Below are 14,544 nucleotides of genomic sequence, written 5' to 3' on the forward strand. Positions count from 1 at the left end.
ATTAGCTCATGATCAGATCGTTGTCTGGGGCTGAGAGGAGGAGAAAAGAAAGGAAAAGGAAGGTAAAGAATGGAGGGAGCTAAAAGGTATTGAACCTACAAGTTCTGAAAAAAAGACTGTTTTTATGTGAAGGGGGTAGCAAGACTCCTTCTACCTCTAATATAGGGAACAAAAGAACCAGGAATGAGTCTAATATTACCGCTTCTCCGGATAAATTTATTCAGAAATGCCGAGGCAAGAAATAGGGAAGCAGAACTATATTACTATAGTACCGGTTTTCAGGATGGCGCTTGTCCAACAAAGACATCCATTGGTCAACATACCCTCGTGGTAGGTGGCTCTCTTTAAGGAGATTGGGGAGGATGCAAGTCCAGGCCTCAAATTCAGGAGGGTCTGGCTGGACAAAGGTGCTCTTATATTTGGCTGTGGGAGGCTGGGAAGATTGGAAGGGGTTAAGAAGTTGGTGTCCAAGATATCTCTGTAGAAGGAGACGAAGTAGCTGGTCAAAAAATATTTTTTTTTCTTTTTGGAAAATTGTGGTAAGTTCCTATGGGACCAAACTGCTGAGGTCATCGGTCCCTAGGCTTACACACAACTTAATGTAACTTAAACTAACTTACGCTAAGGACTACACACACACCCATGCCTAAGAGAGGACTCGAACTTCCGACGGGGTGAGTCGCACGACCTGTGGCAACATGCCTCAGACCGCGCGGCTACCCCTTCAAGACCACAAACATGTCAGTGTGGGAACGGCACCTTTTTAAGGATACTCCTCCTAAGAACCTGTTCGAGAAAGTGTTGGCGCAGAACAAGGTCTCGACATATGTCTTACCTGAAAATTTCTTTGAAAAGGTAGTTAAGGCACCTACACAGGAGGGCAATGTGACAGGCATCTTGGTAAGTGAAAGATCCGAACGTTTCCTATCAGTTAACATCGAGGATGGAATCAGTGATGACAAGTCTGCGACAGCGTCAACGACTAAGGAATATTAAAAATAGGTAGGAAAATAATTTGTGATCAGCAAGAGCGACAGGAAACTAACTGTAGACTATCTAAACAAGCAATATCAAATATTCAACTCTGAGGAAGATGTGGTTACAAACTCAAAAGCATTGTACAATGTGCCACAGAACAAGGTCGTGAGGGATGGATCCACGGTGCTTCGATGGCCGCGTCAGATGCAGCTGCAGAAATAGAGTATCAGCTCTGATCTAAGAGAAGTGAAAGCCTGGTAGTCAGGTTTTTAATGAAGCCACAATGAATGTTTTGAAAGCAATCCCAGAAGAATTCAATCAGTCTGACTAAAAATGAAAAGAAGTTGTAAAGGTAAGCGAAATGGAATCATCTATTACGTCACTCACCGATCGTACTGATGCCGGAACAGGAGATGACGATCATACAGAACTCGGTCATTAGAAACTGCTACACCACGGAAGATCGCAATAGCATTGCTCTTTTCAGTCATAGCATGTTAAACAAATAATGTAAACGTCGTGTGACTAGGGCCTGCGGTCGGGTAGACCGTTCGCCGGATGCAGTTCTTTCTATTTGACGCCACTTCGGTGACTTGCGCGTCGATGGGGGTGAAGTGATGATTAGAACAACACAACACCCTGCCCCTGAAATGAGAAAATCTCCGACAGAGCCGGGAATCGAACCCGCGTCCTTAGAATTGTCATTCTGTCGCGCTAACCACTCAGCTACCGGGAGCGGACATGAATTTTGATATGGCAGATATTGAATTAAGCTATCATTGAACACGATGTCTTGCTCAATGTCTACATAAAGCAAACAGTAGGAAACGCAGATCCTATTCGGACGTTAATTTGGAGACTCTTAGGGAAACAGCCAAAACACACGCTCGACCGATTCTTTGGTATGGGACACTTTACCAAGTTAGATTACCAGAAGCTATAAGAGAAGGTCCAATGAGGAGTGGTTGGTTCGTTGATTTTGCGAGGGGGACCGAACAGCGAGATCATTGGTCCCATCGGATTAGGGAAGGATTGGGAAGGAAGTCGGCCATTCCCTTCCAAATGAGCCATCCCGGAATTTGCCTGAAACGATTTTAGAGAAATCAAGGAAAACCTAAATCAGGATGGCCGGACCCAGGTTTAAACCGTCATCCACGCGAATGTGAGCCCAGAGTGCTAACCAGCGCGCAACGTCACTCGGTAACGTGGAGTCGCGCACTATGTCACAGTATCGTTTAGTTGGCACAAGCGCGCTACCGAAAATACTCAACAATCTCCGACGGCAGACAGTGCAAGAGAGGCATTGCACATCAGGAATAGATCTGCTGACGAAATTTCGACAGCTCACTTTCTGGGAAGAATCGGGCAACGTATTAATTCCTCCTACATATTTCATGTTAAATGACCGTAACGAGAAAACTAGAGAAATTAGATTTTATACCAGCCTTGGTTATTCGTAGATGGACCAGGGAGGGGATGACACCAGAAGCACCCACCGCCAAACACAACGTAAGGTAGTTTGTGGAGCATGGGTGTAGGTACAGATGTAGGAAATGAGCTTCGATAATGAGATTTTCACTCTTCACCGGAGTGTGCGTTGATATGAAACTTCCTAGCAAATTAAAACTGTGTGCCGGACCGAGACTCCAACTCGGCATCTTTGCCTTTCGCGGGCAAGTGCTCTACCATCTGAGCTACCCAAGCACGACTCACGCCCCGTCCTCACAGCCTTACTTCTGTCAGTATCTCGTCTCCTACCTTCCAAACTTCACAGAAGCTCTCCTGAGGACCTTGCAGAACTAAGACTCCTGAAAGAAAGCATAGTGCGGTGACGTGGCTTAGCCACAGCCTGGGGGATGTTTCCAGAATGAGATTTTCACTCTGCAGCGGAGTGTGCGCTGGTATGGAAGTTCCTGGCAGATTAAAACTGAGTGCTGGACCGAGACTGGAACTCGGGAACTTTGCCATTCACGGGCAAGTACTCCTGCCCGCGAAAGGCAAAGGTCCCGAGTTCGAGTCTCGGTCCGGCACACAGTTTTAATCTGCCAGGTAGTTTCCATGAGCTTCGATGTTTGCCAGGCTTTCATGCATTCAAATGAGAGGAACTTAAGGCAGCACTTAACTTTTGTTACATTAACTAGGTTAGAACATACTCAGTTTTTATGTATGTGGAAATCTAAAACTTGCAACTCTTGTTACAGGACAAAAACTAAGTTGTGTATTACAAGATTCGTTGCTTCTTATGAGAGTGGAGCAGTAGAACTAGACGTACTTTTTATTCCGTAAGAGAACGAACTAACCAAGAACTGTATGTGTTATGGTGAATGGTACCATTTCTAGATCAAAAGAAATTATTGGTGATTCCACCGCATATCAAATATCCTTCGATAAACCACATCTACTCGTGCCACGACCCAAGTTAGTAAATGAGAAAGAAATTTACTGAAGCTGGACGTCTTAACCATTGGCTAACTATTGCCCACCACCAGCTAACCGCCGCTACGAAGAGCATTAGGTGCAGACAACATCGATTAGCGCCAACGCGACAAACGGCGGCGACATCCAGCCTAATTTCATGATTTTTCAGGCATAAGGGAATATGATATTTAACAGGTGATTTCAAAAATTAATAACTGATAATTGTCTGGTTTAAATCGAACCCAAAAATTAGTTTTCTATTACAACGTCAATAAGGGGTGGTTGGCAATAATGAAATATGTGTGTTCAAAATTCCATTACAAAAGTGATAACAGACGATTAACTGAAATGCCTATTTGTAAACATGGAAGAGGATTTAAAGTGGATTCGTCACACGTTCTGTGGAATCTTACACTCGAAAGCCCTGCAAAACTGAATGTGAAGTGGGGAGTCCTGTCCGCTTATTTCGTGTGCGAGGAATATAAACACATTTCCAATCTGAGTGGATAACGTTAAAGGCTGTCTAGGGTTATAAGGATCAAGGGGAGAAAAGTGGAAAACCCACACAACGATATAGACATCTGTCATTTTCACGAGGCCTTTTGTCGAAAGTGGGGTGGAAAGCCCAACCGGGCCATAATAACACTAGTTACCTGATGTCTCGCGTTGAAAATGAGAGATTACTTGCAAACGTAAAAGCAAGACACGCAACTGTGCCATGCTACATGTCAGCATCAGGTGTATAATGTGTGCCACATCAACGAGGAGACTATGCTGTAGTGACCCGCTGGTGGCTAGCATACTGGGCACTAAACAGTAATTTGGAATGGACAAGATTGGACAAATATCGGTTACAGATTTTCCCGAAGATATTTCTTTCGTAAGGTGGTCCAGGGATATAACGGAACATCTAAATTTGAATGACTGTAGTCGGATTTGAAACTCGTTGCTTCGAAATGGTATCTTCAACAGAACAAAGCGAGGAGATTGTAGTTTAACCAAGTGTTAAGTGTATATTTGGCTTGACGTTGTGCTTTATCAATATAGGATAACGAAAGATGACCAATTTTTTAAAATGCCATGATGATTTAATGAAAAATTATTATTCCTCGAATGACTGTTATTCATAGGTTGTTGTTCAGAACAGTAAATGTGTAGCGACATTAGGTGTGCACCATTCTCTAAGGTAAGCACCTTAAGATAGCAACACAGATTTGCCAGCTACTGTCACAACATTGAAGGAAGCAGGTCTACAGTAAAGACTGTTTAGAGAGCAGTGAAGCGTACCAGAATCTGGTTATCTGATTATCCAGCCAGTACTGCATAAATTTAACGGTTTTTGAATAAAGCGAGCAGCTGTGAAAGAACAAATCTAGTTTTCGTTAATTGGATAATATTTGCTTACTTACACACGTATTTTATCCATGCATCAAATAACAGAAACATGTACTTTCACCATGTAAATTAACCATTATGTGCTCATGGCCTCATTGGCAAAGGCTTTACACACCGAAGTCGCACATCCTACTGCCGTAGCATAGTAAACCACACTCTGAACAACGCGTTCTGGACAGATCATTAGTGCAGTGTACCACTGAAACTAATTATTTTCGCAAGACACGCATATAAATATGAGAAACGTCGTCTACAGCCTGTTACTTTCTAAGGTTGTGGTCTCTTCGGACACTAATCGCCGGTGAGAGAAGGAAAGTGGCGTCACAAAGTTAAAGAATTTTTAACATTTGTGGCATGGTGCTTTTCCCTTCGTCTGGTATATTCTTAAGGCTTGTCTGGTAATTCCAGTAACTGAGGACAGAATGTGCAGTACTCACCACGTTCTTTTCGAGACAGACACAGCTCATTTACATACATTTGTAATAGCAAAAGCCGTACTGCAGCACTCGTCTACAAGCTCAGAGGCATCGTAGGATTCATTCCGCCCTTTGAAGTTGTATTATAACCTACTTCATACAGAAAATAGATTCTGACCTAAATTAACCTCCTCGACCTCCTCAAAAAAGAGATCGCATGTACTGTGACCAAGCTGTCGGCCGATGGATTTGGCAACCTATGGAGACAGCGTTTGACGACCGTTATAGGTGCCAGTGTGAACGAAAGCCGTTCGTATGAATGATTGACAGACGAGATGACCTGACGTGCGGACTCTGCTGTGAAGCTCTTGCTAGTATGGTGGATAAAAGCTACAGAAACGAGTTATATCTTCATGCATAATGTTTCAAGTATGTGGTCAGGAAAGTGGTATAAGATGGGTAAAGTGTCTTAATGTATTCTAAGAGTGCTTCTGAGAAATTTGATACCCCTTTTCGTTAGGATTGAAACTGATTCTTTGTTAGTGAGGTCTGACAATGTGAGCACCTGATCCATGTCATGTTTAATTTCTCGCAGCATGATATAATGAATTTGACGGCCCTCAGCCACGTCTTACGGATTAATTCGGTAATTTTCCGCGAGTTTGCCTTTGTGAACACTAACCGACAATATGTTCCCACCGTTGGGTGTTCATTAACCCATGCTCGTCCAAACAATTTGTTTCAATCATTTAGTATCGAATAGTAGCCCATAAAATCCAAATGCATCAACATATCTAAAATTTTGAACTTCGCTTTAGATTTTATTTGAGGACCCAATACATCCCATTTTTCTTGACGAGAACGATATCAATTGCGGTGGCATTCATGGTAGAGTAAAGCATGGTTTATGTATTCGTCAACGCGCAGTTGCTCTAAACGCTTTCCGACAGTATGAGCTGGCGCAATTAGACGGAATGTCAAACAAGCGCACACTCGCTGCTCTATTGTTTTTGCGTGTGCATGTGTGAATATTATATTGCATGTTGCTTCACCAAATGACACTGAAGTAAATCCATGTCTACACCCTGACCGAAGCTTCTTTTGTACCTTAGGGGACTAGATAAGGGAAAATTCTTAACAGTTGTCATTATTTGAAATGTAGCTTCCATACTGAGAATAAGTGTTATACACCCCTGAAAATTGAAATAAGAACACCGTGAATTCACTGTCCCAGGAAGGGGAAACTTTATTGACACATTCCTGGGGTCAGATACATCACATGATCACACTGACAGACCCACAGGCACATAGACACAGGCAACAGAGCATGCACAATGTCGGCACTAGTACAGTGTATATCCACCTTTCGCAGCAATGCAGGCTACTATTCTCCCATGGAGACGATCGTAGAGATGCTGGATGTAGTCCTGTGGAACGGCTTGCCATGCCATTTCCACCTGGCGCCTCAGTTGGACCAGCGTTCGTGCTGGATGTGCAGACCGCGTGAGACGACGCTTCATCCAGTCCCAAACATGCTCAATGGGGGACAGATCCGGAGATCTTGCTGGCCAGGGTAGTTGACTTACACCTTCTAGAGCACGTTGGGTGGCACGGGATACATGCAGACGTGCATTGTCCTGTTGGAACAGCAAGTTCCCTTGCCGGTCTAGGAATGGTGGAACGATGGGTTAGATGACGGTTTGGATGTACCGTGCACTATTCAGTGTCCCCTCGACGATCACCAGTGGTGTACGGCCAGTGTAGGAGATCGCTCCCCACACCATGATGCCGGGTGTTGGCCCTGTGTGCCTCGGTCGTATGCAGTCCTCATTGTGGCGCTCACCTGCACGGCGCCAAACACGCATACGACCATCATTGGCACCAAGGCAGAAGCGACTCTCATCGCTGAAGACGACACGTCTCCATTCGTCCCTCCATTCACGCCTGTCGCGACACCACTGGAGGCGGGCTGCACGATGTTGGGGCGTGAGCGGAAGACGGCCTAACGGTGTGCGGGACCGTAGCCCAGCTTCATGGAGACGGTTGCGAATGGTCCTCGCCGATACCCCAGGAGCAACAGTGTCCCTAATTTGCTGGGAAGTGGCGGTGCGGTCCCCTACGGCACTGCGTAGGATCCTACGGTCTTGGCGTGCATCCGTGCGTCGCTGCGGTCCGGTCCCAGGTCGACGGGCACGTGCACCTTCCGCCGACCACATCGATGTACTGTGGAGACCTCACGCCCCACGTGTCGAGCAATTCGGCGGTACGTCCACCCGGCCTCCCGCATGCCCACTATACGCCCTCGCTCAAAGTCCGTCAACTGCACATACGGTTTACGTCCACGCTGTCGCGGCATGCTACCAATGTTAAAGACTGCGATGGAGCTCCGTATGCCACGGCAAACTGGCTGACACTGACGGCGGCGGTGCACAAATGCTGCGCAGCTAGCGCCATTCGACGGCCAACACCGCGGTTCCTGGTGTGTCCGCTGTGCCGTGCGTGTGATCATTGCTTGTACAGCCCTCTCGCAGTATCAGGAGCAAATATGGTGGGTCTAACACACCGGTGTCAATGTGTTCTTTTTTCCATTTCCAGGAGTGTATAACCCTACATTGAAAGCTGCGTTTTAGACTAATAGAGACAGATAAGTGTAAAGAATGACGTTCTGGTGTCGATATAACCAAATAACCACTATCTTTCCTCATAAAAGAAAGATTGTGTGTGACCCCCTCGAAAAGGATAATTTGGAGGACAGAGTAAAACATTGCAGCAGGAAGAATTAAAACTGTAATGGAACAGAAATCACTAGTATCGTAGCTATGATCCTGAAAAACCAAACTGTTACCGCCATCACTCCTGAATATGTCGTTTCGAGGTGTAGTTACCGTTATCCGTTGCGTTTTTAAGCCACTTAGATTTTGGGTGCTATGTAGAATCAATAAACAGTTAACGTCGGTCCCTTACTATGAGTTAAAATCACTGTACCAAGAAACCCACATACAGTAAGACGATGAGATTTGCACAGAAATTACCAGCCGGTATTTAAAGGTATAAGCCCAAGTTGTAGCAAAACAGGACGGAAAAAGAGAGTAATAGCAATTCATCTACCATATTTCCATTCTACCCCGCAGACGGTAACCGTACGTAGTCACCTTATTGAAACCCCATAATTGTGTTCCGTCGCAACGTAGGAGCATGAAATTTGGCTGAATGGTGCCTACAACCTTCCTCTGTAAAGGTTTACGCCCGTGGTGTCCTGTGATTTCCCCCTCCGGCTCGTGAATGCTTTAATCAGCAAGATATTGACAAATGCGAAAAGAAGCAAGTATTTCGAGTGACGTTTAAGGTGGATTAAGCACGTCACATTGGCATAAAGTTTCACTCGAATTATTTCTAACGTCACTGTCGTTGTGTCAGACGATGGGAAGTCCCTCACATCCCTTCTCACCCACATTTCACGCCGTCCTTTGAACCCTCTGCGACAGAGGTTTGAAATCACAGCGTTGAATCACACGGTTTTCTATGAGCGGCCGAGGAAAACATTCCAGACACACCACCGCCCAATATCAACAGGAATAGGCGGCAGGGTGTGGCACAAAGTGCGTCAATGAGATTACCCCTTCCCTTACCTTCCCTTCCCTTCCTTTACCTTGTTGCATCGGTTCCTACACATTTCACTGTCGATAGCGACCGTTTGCTGTGCGATGAGTAACAGCAAGACGTTCTTGACATCTTTGACGCTGGACGATTCAAAACTCCTCCAACGACATCATGCCACAGCAGCAACACTGAACGTGCCCGAACCGCTTTCGAATGTGGTGCGACCGCAATATTTGCTCTTTTGTACAGGTTGGAACCACTAGGCCCCGTGGAATGCCGTTCGACGGAATTTGAACGTGATTCGAAGCCACCAACAGTGCTTATGCTTTTCCAGCCTTCGTGGTTCCCGCCCTACTGTGACGCGACCACGGCGGCCGTGACAGTGTCGCAAGTGTCAATTACGCGGCAATGGGTACCTCTAAGGCCCCCTAGGTCGGTAACACCATCGGTGCCACCCGTACATCATTGCTGCCTCATTTAAAAAGGCTGCTGTACGGAGACAGCCAGTCACTGATTCTGAAAGGCAGCCATTTGGACACCCATGAGCTAAGTGGCGCTACGTCCCTGGTCTGGTTCCTGCTGGCCATATGCGGTATCTAATTGTAAGATATGCCTGTCATGCCGGCGAGGGGGCGTAGAGGGACCCTCTGTCATTTTTGTTTCTTTTTGGTCACCAGTCTACTGACTGGTTTGATGCGGCCCGCCACGAATTCCTTTCCTGTGCTAACCTCTTCATCTCAGAGTAGCACTTGCAACCTACGTCCTCAATTATTTGCTTGACGTATTCCAATCTCTGTCTACCTCTACAGTTTTTGCCCTCTACAGCTCCCTCTAGTACCATGGAAGTCATTCCCTCATGTCTTAGCAGATGTCCTATCATCCTGTCCCTTCTCCTTATCATTGTTTTCCACATATTCCTTTCCTCTCCGATTCTGCGTAGAACCTCCTCATTCTTTACCTTATCAGTCCACCTAATTTTCAACATTCGTCTATAGCACCACATCTCAAATGTTTCGATTCTCTCCTGTTCCGATTTTCCCACAGTCCATGTTTCACTACCATACAATGCTGTACTCCAGACGTACATCCTCAGAAATTTCTTCCTCAAATTAAGGCCGGTATTTGATAGTAGTAGACTTCTCTTGGCTAGAAATGCCTTTTTTGCCATAGCGAGTCTGCTTTTGATGTCCTCCTTGCTCCGTCCGTCATTGGTTATTTTGCTGCCTAGGTAGCTGAATTCCTTAACTTCATTGACTTCGTGACCATCAATCCTGATGTTAAGTTTCTCGTTGTTCTCATTTCTACTACTTCTCATTACCTTTTGCACCACAGGAGGGTGCAAAACAGTAGGGCCGTAAAAGCATAGCCACCCTTTGCTGCCATCTCTTATAGTAATTATTGCCTTCACATATTTCTTACTATGCAGTTGTACACAAAGTAATTTAAGGCTATTTTGTCAGTAGGTGACAGTACGATAGTTTCGTAGTTCTTTTATAATATGTGTTATAGAATGACCATAAACCACTAACTTGATGGCATGTTTCTTTACCTTATTTCTTGCCATTACAGCTTTCGAATATCTTGTTTATCATCAGATGATTATACTGCATTTGCCGGACGAACAGTTGTCAGCTGCTGAATGTTTTGAATACCATAGTGCCCTATAGATTTAAGTGTCAGGAAGTCATTTGTGGAGTGTAGCCATGTATGGAAGTGAAACATGGACGATAAATAGTTTGGCCAAGAAGAGAATAGAAGCTTTCGAAATGTAGTGCTACAGAAGAATGCTGAAGATTGGATGGGTAGATCACATAACTAATGAGGAAGTATTGAATACGATTGGGGAGAAGAGAAGTTTGTGGCACAACGTGACCAGAAGAAGGGACCGGTTGGTAGGACATGTTCTGAGGCATCAAGGGATCACTAGTTTAGTATTGGAGGGCAGCGTGGAGGGTAAAAATCGTAGAGGGAGACCAAGAGATAAATACACTAAGCAGATTCAGAAGGATGTAGATTGCAGTAGGTACTGGGAGATGAAGAAGCTTGCACAGGATAGAGTAGCATGGAGAGCTGCATCAAACCAGTCTCAGGACTGAAGACCACAACAACAACAGTGCCCTATAGTGAAAATATTTTAAACTAATTAGTATTCGAAAAGATACTGAAAATATAGGATAAAAGCGAGTTTGAAATTGCGTCTTAAACGTGTAGAACATGTGCAAAAAATAAATGTGTGCTACTTGTTTTGAATCCTTGTACTTCCTGCTTTATCTCATGACGAAGAATGTTACCGAAGTCGGTAATAGCTGTGTTAAAGAAAAATATCAAATAGGTGGTTGCATTTCTAACACATGGGGGAATACTTTCACTTTATCCATGGCTATTGTTTCTGAAATGGCTCTCTAATTTCCAGATGAGTCCCAATTCATGATTCGCAGCTGAAAATTTATATCTCACGTATTTTGCAATGTGGTGAAAATGTATACGTAGCTGACATTCTTTAGAGGCAAGTGTAATTTGCTACACGATATGCAACGGACGCCATTATTCACACTAACCGTTTGTTCTGTGGAAGAATGAAGAATTTATTATTCAGTTATAAGAAGTATTGATATTTATGGCAGTAATTTAGAGCCATGCTTTGTCAAACGTGATTTTTCAGCCAATGTCAGCTGTGCTAAGAAAAGTACTGCACCAACAGCCCTTGTTACCTAAGTGTTGTACCACATCTCAGGAAACAGACCAGTTGTCCTGAAAAAGAAAAGTTTTGCCATGAACGAAGGGAAGAGTCTTCTTCCCGGAGAGCAGATACAGGCTGACAATTATTGAGTGTGCTCCCTGCCGTCGTTGGATAAGCAGCTTCAGCAGCAAGTCGTATACTCCTAGCTCACTCATTTGTTACATAGTTTAATTCTTAATTTCTTTGCGTGTTTTTGGTACTTGCATTGTTTAATTCATAAATTTCGGGCGTATTATAGTATTTGAGAGTTGTAGCATCGCGTTTTAGTACCTGAATAGTGTAAATTCGCGTAGTCGTTTGTCTTCTGTTTTTGTTTTGAACGGCCAGTGTCGGTCGGTCATAGTCAGTGTGCTCCCTGCCGCCGTTGGATAACCAGCTGCAGCAGCAAGTCGTATACTCCTAGCTCACTCAATTGTTACATAGTTTAATTCTTAATTTATTTGCGTGTTTTTGGTACTTGCATTGTTTAATTCATAAATTTCGGGCGTATTATAGTATTTGAGAGTTGTAGCATCGCGTTTTAGTACCTGAATAGTGTAAATTCGCGTAGTCGTTTGTCTTCTGTTTTTGTTTTGGACGGCCAGTGTCGGCTGGTCACAGTCAGTGTGCTCCCTGCCGCCGTTGGATAAGCAGCTGCAGCAGCAAGTCGTATACTCCTAGCTCACTCATTTGTTACATAGTTTAATTCTTAATTTCTTTGCGTGTTTTTGGTACTTGCATTGTTTAATTCATAAATTTCGGGCGTATTATAGTATTTGAGAGTGTAGCATCGCGTTTTAGTACCTGAATAGTGTAAATTCGCGCAGTCTCCTTCCGCCGCCGAGCAGTGTCAGCAGTGCGCAAGTAGCAGCATTACTGCATTTACTAGGCAATCTTGTATTTTAATAACCGTTTAAATTTTGTCGATTTGTTTGCGCTCTCTGTAGATTAGTTCAGACGTTCTTTGCAAAACAGTTTTTAGTATGGATAGGGACTGCAACTGCTGTGTTCGGATGCAGGCTGAGTTGGCATCCCTTCGCTCCCAGCTTCAGGCAGTGTTGGCTTTGGTCACACAGCTTGAGGCTGTTGCCAATGGGCATCACTGTGGGGGTCCGGATGGGGGTTTGTCGGGGACGGCCAGCTCGTCCCACGCATCCCCTGATAGGACAACGACTGTGGTTGCCCGGGATACTGCCCGCATTGAGGCTGATCCCTCACCTGTGGTAGAGTGGGAGGTCGTCTCAAGGTGTGGCAGGGGGCGAAAGACAATGGAGGGCTGAACGGAAAGCCTCTCCAGTTTGTCTGACGAACCGGTTTCAGGCTCTGTCTCAGGCTGATACTGATCTTCGGCCTGACATGGCTGCTTGTCCTGTTCCAGAGGTTGCCCCTCAGTCTGCAAGATCCGGGCAGTCGCAGAGGGTGGGCTTACTGGTAGTTGGGAGCTCCAACGTCAGGCGCGTAATGGGGCCCCTTAGGGAAATGGCAGCAAGAGAGGGGAAGAAAACCAATGTGCACTCCGTGTGCATACCGGGGGGAGTCATTCCAGATGTGGAAAGGGTCCTTCCGGATGCCATGAAGGGTACAGGGTGCACCCATCTGCAGGTGGTCGCTCATGTCGGCACCAATGATGTGTGTCGCTATGGATCGGAGGAAATCCTCTCTGGCTTCCGGCGGCTATCTGATTTGGTGAAGACTGCCAGTCTCGCTAGCGGGATGAAAGCAGAGCTCACCATCTGCAGCATCGTCGACAGGACTGACTGCGGAGCTTTGGTACAGAGCCGAGTGGAGGGTCTGAATCAGAGACTGAGACGGTTCTGCGACCGTGTGGGCTGCAGATTCCTCGACTTGCGCCATAGGGTGGTGGGGTTTCGGGTTCCGCTGGATAGGTCAGGAGTCCACTACACGCAACAAGCGCCTACACGGGTAGCGGGGGTTGTGTGGCGTGGGCTGGGCGGTTTTTTAGGTTAGATGCCCTTGGGCAAGTACAGAAAGGGCAACAGCCTCAACGGGTGCAGGGAAAAGTCAGGACATGCGGGGACCAAGCAGCAATCGGTATTGTAATTGTCAACTGTCGAAGCTGCGTTGGTAAAGCACCAGAACATCAAGCGCTGATAGAAAGCACCGAAGCTGAAATCGTTATAGGTACAGAAAGCTGGCTTAAGCCAGAGATAAATTCTGCCGAAATTTTTACAAAGGTACAGACGGTGTTTAGAAAGGATAGATTGCATGCAACCGGTGGTGGAGTGTTCGTCGCTGTTAGTAGTAGTTTATCCTGTAGTGAAGTAGAAGTGGATAGTTCCTGTGAATTATTATGGGTGGAGGTTACACTAAACAACCGAACTAGGTTAATAATTGGTTCCTTTTACCGACCTCCCGACTCAGCTGCATTAGTGGCAGAACAACTGAGAGAAAATTTGGAATACATTTCACATAATTTTTTTCAGCATGTTATAGTCTTAGGTGGAGATTTCAATTTACCAGATATAGACTGGGACACTCAGATGTTTAGGACGGGTGGTAGGGACAGAGCATCGAGTGACATTATACTGAGTGCACTATCCGAAAATTACCTCGAGCAATTAAACAGAGAACCGACTCGTGGAGATAACATCTTGGACCTACTAATAACAAACAGACCCGAACTTTTCGACTCTGTATGTACAGAACAGGGAATCAGTGATCATAAGGCCGTTGCAGCATCCCTGAATATGGAAGTTAATAGGAATATAAAAAAAAGGGAGGAAGCTTTATCTGTTTAGCAAGAGTAATAGAAGGCAGATTTCAGACTACCTAACAGATCAAAACGAAAATTTATGTTCCGACACTGACAATGTTGAGTGTGTATGGAAAGAATTCAAGGCAATCGTAAAATGCGTTTTAGACAGGTACGTGCCGAGTAAAACTGTGAGGGACGGGAAAAACCCACCGTGGTACAACAACAAAGTTAGGAAACTACTGCGAAAGCAAAGAGAGCTCCACTCCAAGTTTAAACGCAGCCAAAACCTCTCAGACAAATAG

At 45.2% G+C, this 14,544-nt stretch overlaps 1 protein-coding gene across 1 annotated transcript in view; it reads right to left on the minus strand.

Annotated features, from left to right (window-relative positions):
• Positions 1–14,544, minus strand: part of LOC124622709 (acetylcholine receptor subunit alpha-L1) — a 565,111-nt gene that overhangs the window by 500,665 nt on the left and 49,902 nt on the right. The gene's annotated exons all lie outside the window — the stretch shown is intronic.

Source organism: Schistocerca americana, chromosome 7, assembly GCF_021461395.2.
Source record: "Schistocerca americana isolate TAMUIC-IGC-003095 chromosome 7, iqSchAmer2.1, whole genome shotgun sequence".
Lineage (NCBI taxonomy): Eukaryota > Metazoa > Arthropoda > Insecta > Orthoptera > Acrididae > Schistocerca > Schistocerca americana.